This window comes from Caretta caretta, chromosome 24 (assembly GCF_965140235.1).
Source record: "Caretta caretta isolate rCarCar2 chromosome 24, rCarCar1.hap1, whole genome shotgun sequence".
In the NCBI taxonomy this organism is placed as follows: domain Eukaryota; kingdom Metazoa; phylum Chordata; order Testudines; family Cheloniidae; genus Caretta; species Caretta caretta.
Genome location: NC_134229.1, coordinates 18,547,722 through 18,556,146, shown reverse-complemented (window position 1 = coordinate 18,556,146; position 8,425 = coordinate 18,547,722). Strand labels below are relative to the sequence as shown.

The 8,425-nt window shown below is 50.2% G+C and overlaps 1 pseudogene; it reads left to right on the top strand.

Annotated features, from left to right (window-relative positions):
* Nucleotides 1-3,339: 3,339 nt before the first annotated feature.
* Nucleotides 3,340-8,133, top strand: LOC125629807 (phospholipase A2 inhibitor and Ly6/PLAUR domain-containing protein-like; annotated as a pseudogene).
* Nucleotides 8,134-8,425: the final 292 nt, after the last annotated feature.

Below are 8,425 nucleotides of genomic sequence, written 5' to 3'. Positions count from 1 at the left end.
CAGCCCTGGTACTGGACAGGCAATTTGGCTGTAGGCAAATTGAAAGAGTGGGACTTGAAGGGTTGAATCGTCACTTGGATCTCTGGGTTGATTAAATTGGGGTCCACTAAGGAAGCATGGATAGCTGACACTTGTGCTCCGGTGTCCCTCCACGCGGTGACCTTCTTCCCGCCCACACTCACAGTTTCCCTCCACTCCAAGGGTATCTGGGAGGTATCTGGGCCTGCGGATCTTTGGTGTGATTCCGGTGCAATGAACTGTAATCTGTTGGGGTTCTTGGGGCAGTTGGCCTTTACATGCCCCAGCCCGTTACATTTAAAACATCGTCCAGCTGAGGGGTCACTGGGGTGAGGTGGGTTGCTGGAGAACGGGGTGGTGGGACGATAAGGTGTTTGGAGGGTTCTTTGGGAGGTAGGTGGGGTCTTGGGTGGCTCCCGGTAATAGGGTGTGGTCTGGGGTTGTCCCTTCTGGTCTCCGCTACAACTGCGACCAGTATTCATCTTCTCTGCCACCTCTACCCATCTGTCTTCAGTCTCTCCTGCCTCGATTACAGTTTTGGGCTTCCCATCTAGGATGTATTTTTCTATTTCCTCAGGAACACCCTCTAAGAATTTTTCCATTTGCATTAGGAAGGGCAAATTTACTGGAGATTCTACACTTGCTCCTGATATCCAGGCATCGCAGTGTTTCACAATGTGGTAGGCATGTCGGGTAAATGACAAGTCTGGTTTCCAGCTTAGGGCTCTGAACCTCCGACGAGAATGTTCGGGTGTTATTCCCATTCTGACTCTCTCCTTGGATTTAAGCAGTTCATACTTGTTCATGTGTTCTTTAGGCATTTCGGCCACCACCTCAGCTAATTGTCCACTGAGCTGCGGCCTCAGCTCTACCATGTATTGGTCTGTAGAGATGCTGTACCCAAGGCAGGCCCTTTTGAAGTTTTCTAAGAAGGCCTCGGTATCATCGCCTGCCTTGTAGGTGGGGAACTTTCTGGGATGGGAAGTGGTACCTTTAGAAGGATTGCTAGGGTTTGTAGGTATATTCTGCTGAGTCTTTACCTTCTCCATCTCCAGTTCATGCTTCCTCTCTTTTTCCTTCTCCTCCTCCACATGCTGCCTCTCTTTTTCCTTCTCTTCCTCCACATGCTTCCTTGCCTCCATTTCCCTCCTGTGGGCAGCCTCCTGTACCTCCTTCTCCAGCCGCATGAGTTCTATCTGTCTTTCATGTTCCTTTTGTTTTTCCCTCAGCCTGAAATCTGGCTAATGCCAGCTTTTGTTGAGCCGTGGATTCTGTCATCCTAACCTCTCTGTTTTTAACTAACTTTACAGCCGAGGTTTGGAAATAAACAAACAAACAAAACTTGGCTGTAAAATTTTTCTGTGCTGGAATAGGATACCTATTCTCTGATAGTGATTGTCAGCCTACAGAAAAAGACAATTCCCTTTGTCTCTGCTCTGGCCCCAAATCAAAGCAAAAAACCTCCAACTACTTGGAAACCTGCTTATCAGCAGCCCCAAAGGAAAAAAGAAATTCGTGTTCAATTCTGTGCTCCTTCTAAAAAAAAATCAAAATCCTAAAAAAAAAAACCCTGCCACTTTTGTCTCCAGGAAAATGTGTAGAACACCCCCCCCCCCCCATTTAGTTTTAGGGGGAAAAAAACCTCAGGTTTTCGAAGACTGTGAATTTCTCTGCAGGAGATTAACTACTCTGCCTCCAGGCAAAGAAAACCTGCAATTCACAAAGATAATACCCTTTTGTCTCTGCTCTGGCCCCAAAGCAGAGAAAAAACTAGCTGCTTTCAGTTGGACCTCCTTTCCAGCAGCCCCAAAGGAAAAAAAATATTTCCTTTTTAAAATCCTTTTTTCTGGTTCAAAAAAATCTCAAATTGATCTCAAAATGATTTCAGGTTAATCCCACCACTCTGCCACCATGTCAAGGTTCCTTCCCCACTCTGAACTCTAGGGTACAGATGTGGGGACCTGCATGAAAACCTCCAAAGCTTACTTTCACCAGCTTAGGTGAAAACTTCCCCAAAGTACAAATTAATTTTGTCCTTTGCCCCTAGATTTCTACTGCCACACCAAACTTTAACTGGGTTTACTGGGAAACGTAGTTTGGACACGTCTTTCCCCCCAAATCCTCCCAACCCTTGCACCCCACTTCCTGGGGAAGGTTTGGTACAAATCCTCACCAATTTGCATAGGTGACCACAGACCCAAACCCTTGGATCTTAGAACGATGAAAAAGCATTGAGTTTCCTTACAAGAAGACTTTTAATAGAAGTAGAAAAGAATCACCTCTGTAAAATCAGGATGGCAAATACCTTACAGGGGAATTAGATTCAAAACAGAGAGAATCCCTCAAGGCAAAACCTTAAGTTACAAAAAGACACACAGACAGGAATATCCATTCTATTCAGCACAGCTTTTTCTCAGCCATCTAAACAAATCATAATCTAACACATACCTAGCTAGATTACTTACTAAATTCTAAGAGTCCATTCCTGTTCTGTCCCCGGCAAAAGCATCACACAGACCCTTTGTTTTTCTCCTCCTCCCAGCTTTTGAAAGTATCTTATCTCCTCATTGGTCATTTTGGTCAGGTGCCAGCGAGGTTACCTTTAGCTTCTTAACCCTTTTGCAGGTGAGAGGATTTTTCCTCTGGAGAGGAGGGATTATAAAGGAGTTTACCCTTCCCTTTCTATTTATGACAACAGGTGAAAATGTTTTGCCACTGGCCATGGGGGATTTTATAGCACCGGGGACAGAAAGGTGGTTCCCCTTCCCTTTATATTTATGACAGGTCCTTTCTTATGTTATTATAAAAATACATAAGTGTTACGGCCACACTGTGACTGACAAATAGCTTCCTTTCTCAGTTCCCCCGTGTAATTATAAGATAACTCCACTGGGATATAAATATTGTTCTTACAGTTCAGTACATAGAGCTGCACAAACAAGTCATTGTGTCAGGAAATTTTAGCTCGTACTGACTTCACTAGTGTTTTATATCTGGCCTGTTGTAAAATGAGGCAAACATCAAGATAAGCTGATGTACCCCCCGGAAGACCTGTGTGTACCCCTGGAGTACACGGACCCCTGGCTGAGAACCACAGATCTCCACTAACGCACAAGGGAATTGGCCTCAAGACACATTGCATCACCTGATCAGCCAAGTCACATGCAGGGTTGTGAAATCTCCCATCTCCGGGTCCACCAGGATGTCATGGGGCAGCCCCAGCCGATCACCCAGGGGACAGGTATTTGCCATCCTGCCGGATAAAACCACAGCCAGATGCTTCCTCGCTGTTCTGCTCACTGTAGCTAACATCCAGGCACCATGTGGGTGGCTCTGCCCCTCTGCCTGCTGTCCGCTCTCCTGGCCACAGGTGAGTCCTGTCCGTCCCCGGGCAAAGGGAGCCGGGTGGTGGGGTCGGGAATTCACTTGGGGAAAGTGCTGCTGTCGATGGTGGATTCTGGGGTCAGGATGGCATTTGTGGGTAAAACCAGCAAGAGGAAAACCCGGAGCCACGTCCCCCGGCTGACTTGGGGAGAGCAGGGATTGGAGCCTGGGATGCCCACAGCCCACGCTAGGGGCCTGGCCAGCGGGTCTGAGTCCGTCTGTCCTTCCTTCTTCTCGTTCCTCCTCCAGCTCTCGCCCGAGCTTGGGGTCATCCGGATGAGGAGCAGCACCCCCATCCCCATGTCATCCTGCCTAGAAATTTTCCCCTGCCTGTCAGCGCTGAGATTCCTGCCAGGACTCCTGGCTTCATTCCCCGGGTTTGAAAGGGGGATGGGGGTGCAACGGGTGGGGGCTGGGAGCCAGGTCTTCTGGGCTCATTCCCCAGCTGTAGAAGCGGGCTGGGGTGTAGTGAGTTTGAGCAGAGATGGCTGCAAATCAGGACTCCCGGGCTCTGTCCGTGGCTCTGAAAGAGGAGTGGGATCTCGTGGGTGAGAGTGGGCTGGGAGTCAGGAGTGAGGACTTCTCAGCTGTCTTCTTGGTTCTAACCCTGAATTGAACACATCTTTTTTTACCTCAGTTTCCATATTTCTTTGATAGGGATAATATAACTTTGAACCATCTAGGGACATAGAAGGGCAGGGGAAGGTGTTGTGAGGTTTAATTGATGTTTCCACATGAAAGCTCAAAAAAAACTAAAGTGGGAAAATCTTTCTTTCTTTCTTTCTTCTTAAAACTACCTTACGCTCACGTAATGAATTAAAGGCCCCCACGCTCTGGAGAGGAAAGAGTTGATGCTCCTGGGATCGCTGGATGGAGGTGCATAGCCATCTACCCAAAGGCTTAACAAGCGTCAATTGTATTCCTAAAAAAGCGAATTGGCAGGATCAGCCATGAAAAGTGGGCTGAAGTTGAGTGTGGCTGAGCTGACGTAATTCTAAGAGGCAGAGGCCTGGAGCAGAGAGTGACAGCGGGGTGTGTGTGTGTAAATGTGTGTGTGTGTGAAAGGTTCACCGCAAAGCCAGGCAGAAACACCTCTTCAGAGCAGCTGAATTCTTTTTTTTTCTGTCTACACAGACGAGTGGGGTTTGTTTGCAGGCACAAGCTGCACCCCAGATAGCCACGTCAACAGCTGAAAATGTATTCTAGCCACAGACACTCAGGCAGCAAACGGACTTGTCTGCGGTTTTGAGTAAGATACAAATGACCAGCTAGCAAGATGCCTTTCCCCATCCGGAGCGTTAAATGGAACTGGGCAGAACTGCTGCAAAAGCAGGTGGCATTTCTCCAAGATCTGCCGGCCCACACGTTCAGTGAGGAGGCATTGGTGGTAACAACTCCCACAGTTGGTTGGTGGTGGTATTTCGCCAACGGGGACTGCCTGGGGAGGGGTGGGGAGCCGCGGTTTGTACTGAGAAGGGATTTTTCCAACCTCCAGGGAGCGCTCTGCAATGCGAGGTATGTGCGTTCGAAAAGCAATCATGCTCCGGCCCCCTGCAGCCCTGCGCCCCCTCGGAAGGGGCCTGCATCACTGTCGTGGCAGAGTTCAGGCTGGGTGAGTGAAAGAAGATTCCTACTAAGTGTAGACACCATTGTGCTCCTGAAGCCAGGGGTCGAACCCAGGAGTCCTGGCTCCCAGCCCCTCCCCCTACTCTAACCAATAGACTCTGCTCCTCTCCAGGAGCAGGGACTGCTCCGTCTGGAAAGGTAATGTCATAGACAGGGGATGGGATGAGATGGGAGTTGCAGTGGGTGGCTGTGGGCCCTGGATCAGACAGAAGAGAGGATTTTATCGGGGGTGGGGGGGAAGATGAGATTAGTTGGGGGTGGGGTGGATGGAACAAAAGGGGAGGATGGAGCAGCTCGGGGTCCATTGGGGAGCTCAGAGGTGATTCTACGTTTCTCTTCCACAGTGGGAAACTCCTTCTCCTACACGGGTAAATCGTGCCTGGAGCCCAAGAACTGTGAGCCCGGCCCCTTCTCACTGACCTACGCGCACAATATCACCGTGCGGGCGAACATCGCCTGCTGTGACACCGACGGCTGCAACGCCGGGGCCATCCCAGGTGTGTGTGCTGCAAACCTAGAGCCCTGCTCCGGCCACACCTGCCTGGAGAGTACCCATGAGTCCTGGCTCCCAGCCCAAAGCCCCCATCCCTAACCACTAGACCCCACTCGCTTCCCCGAGCTGGGATTGAGCCCAATGTGTGGTGACTCCCCACCCCTGGCTGACTGTGTGTGTCTGACTGTTCTCAGTGACAACTGTGAGCTCCGTCCCCAACGGCCGGCAGTGCCCGTCGTTCCTCTGAGTGGGGCCACATCACTGGAACAGGAAGGAGCTCTTGGCCTGCACTGGCACCGAGGACCATTGTGTTGAGGAATCTGGGATATTAACACGGGGTAAGTCCTCCAGATGTTGGAGGGTTCTGAACACAGAGCATGAGGTGGAGCCCAGGTGTCCTGACTTAGTCCCAGCCCCCCTTGCTCTGACCCACTAGACTCCACTCCCCTGGCAGAGTTGCAGAGAGAACCCTGGAGTCCTACTTGTCGAGATGCCAAAGGAGCACCCAAGGTGGATAAGGCCACTGCGGAGAAACTAAATGAATTCTCTGCATCAGTCTTCACGGCTGAGGATGGGAGGGAGATTCCCATACCTGAGCCATTCTGTTTTGGTGACAAATCTGAGGAACTGTCCCAGATTGAGGAGTCATTACAGGAGTTTTTGCAACAAATTGATAAATTAAACAGTAATAAGTCACGAGGACCAGGTGGGATTCGCCCAAGAGTTCGGAAGGAACTCAAATGTCAAATAACAGAACTACTAACTGGTTTGGAACCCACCATTTAAATCAGCTTCTGTCTCAACTGGCTGGAGGACGGCTAATGACATGCCAGTTTCGAAAAAGGGCTCCAGAGGTGATCCCAGCAACTACAGGCCAATAAGTCTGACTTCAGTACAGGGCAAACTCATTGAAACTATAGAAAAGAAGAGAACTGTCAGCCACATAGATGAACATAATTTGTTGTGGAAGGGTCAACATGGTTTCGGTAAAGGGAAATCAGACCTCACCAATCTACTAGAATTCTCTGAGGGTTCAACAAGCGTGTGGACAAGGGGGATCCCGTGGATATAGTGTACTTAGATTTTCAGAAAGCCTTTGAAAAGCTCCCTCACCAAAGGCTCTTAAGCAAAGTGAGCTGTCATGGGATAAAATCCTCTCATGGCTCAGTAACTGGTTAAAAGTTAGGGAAAAAAGGGTAGGAAGAAATGATCAGTTTTCAGAAGGGAGAGAGGTAAATAGCGGGAGTCTCCCAGGGATCTGCACTGGGCCCAGTGCTATTCACCATATTCCGAAATGTTCTGGAAAAAGGAGTAAATAGTGAGGTGGCAAAATTTGCAGAAGATACAAAGCTACTCAAGATAGTTAAGTCCAAAGCAGACTGTGAAGAGGTACTAAAGGGTCTCTCAGAACTGGGAGACTGGGCAACAATACGGGAGATGAAATTCAAGGTTGATAAATGCAAAGTAACGCACATGGGCAAACGTAATCCCAAGTAGACATACACAATGATGGGTCGAATTTACCACTCAAGAAAGATCTTGGAGTCATTGCGGAGAGTTCTCTGAAATCATCCACTCCATGTGCAGCGGCTGTGAAGAAAGCGAGCAGAATGCTGGGAATCATTAAGAAAGGGACAGAGAATAAGACAGACAATCGCATGTTGCCTCTGTATAAATCCATGGGACGCCCACAGCTTGAACACTACATGCGGATGTGGTCGCCCCATCTCAAAAAAGAGCTATTGGAATTGGAAAAGCTTCAGAAAAGCCCAACCAAAATGATGAGGGGGATGGAACGGCTGCCATATGAGGAGAGATTAATAAGAGTGGGACTTTTCATCCTGGAAAAGAGACGGCTAAGGGGGGATATGATTGAGGTCTAGAGAAGATTGGAGGGTGTGGAGGAAGTAAATAAGTAAGTTTTATTTACTCCTCCTAACATAAGAACGAGGGGTCACCAGAGGCATCAGGTTCAAAACAAACAAAAGGAAGTACTGCTTCACACAACACACAGTCAACCTGTGGAACTCATTGCCGGGGGATGTTGTGAAGGCGAAGGGTTCAAACAGGAACTAGAGAAGTTCCTGGAGGACAGGTCCATCTGTGGCTATTAGCCAGGATGGGCAGGGAAGGTGGCCCTAGCCTCTGTTTGCCAGGAGCTGGGAATGGGCGACGGGATTGATCACTGGATGGTTCCTTGTTCTGTTCATTCCCTCTGTGGCACCTGGAATTGGCCAGAGGATACTGGGCTAGGTGGACCTTTGGGGTGTCCCTGGAGGGCCGTTCCTCTGTTATGTTCTCACGTAGTTAAAGCCCCCTGCTCAGAGCACTAGACTCCTCTGCCTGCAGAGCCTGGTGCAGTCCTGCTGGGAGGGGAGTGTGTGAGAGACCTCTTGGGGGTCGGGGGGGGAATGTGGGAGCCCCCGATCACGTCTGTCTCCCCCCGTCCAGCTGGCATCACCCTGAGGAAGGCTGCGGTTGGATGTGCCTCCCCTGGCGCCTGTGTGAAGAGAGCGGGAAAGAAGAAATACGCCCGGGGCGCGCTGGAGTGGCTCTTCCAGGCCATATGCTACCCAGCTCCCAGGGCCAGGGGAGGCATCGGGGAGCCCTGAGCCCTGCCCTGTCGTCCTCCCCTTCTGCTGCGTGCTGGGCTGCAGTGAACCTCCCTTCAGCAGCCACCGGCTGCTGCTTCTCTTTAGGGGGGATTGCGGGTTCCTTTTGTGCATTGGCTGAATAAAGCAAGCTGTGGGGAAAGCACCCCCCTCGCTCCTTGTCCCCTGACTGCCCCCTACCGGGCCCTCCCGCCCCTATCTGTGCTCAAGTGATGCTGGCAGGAAGAGAACCCGGGAATCCTGACTCCCAGTACCCCACCCTGTAACCCACCAGACCCCACTCCCTTTTGAA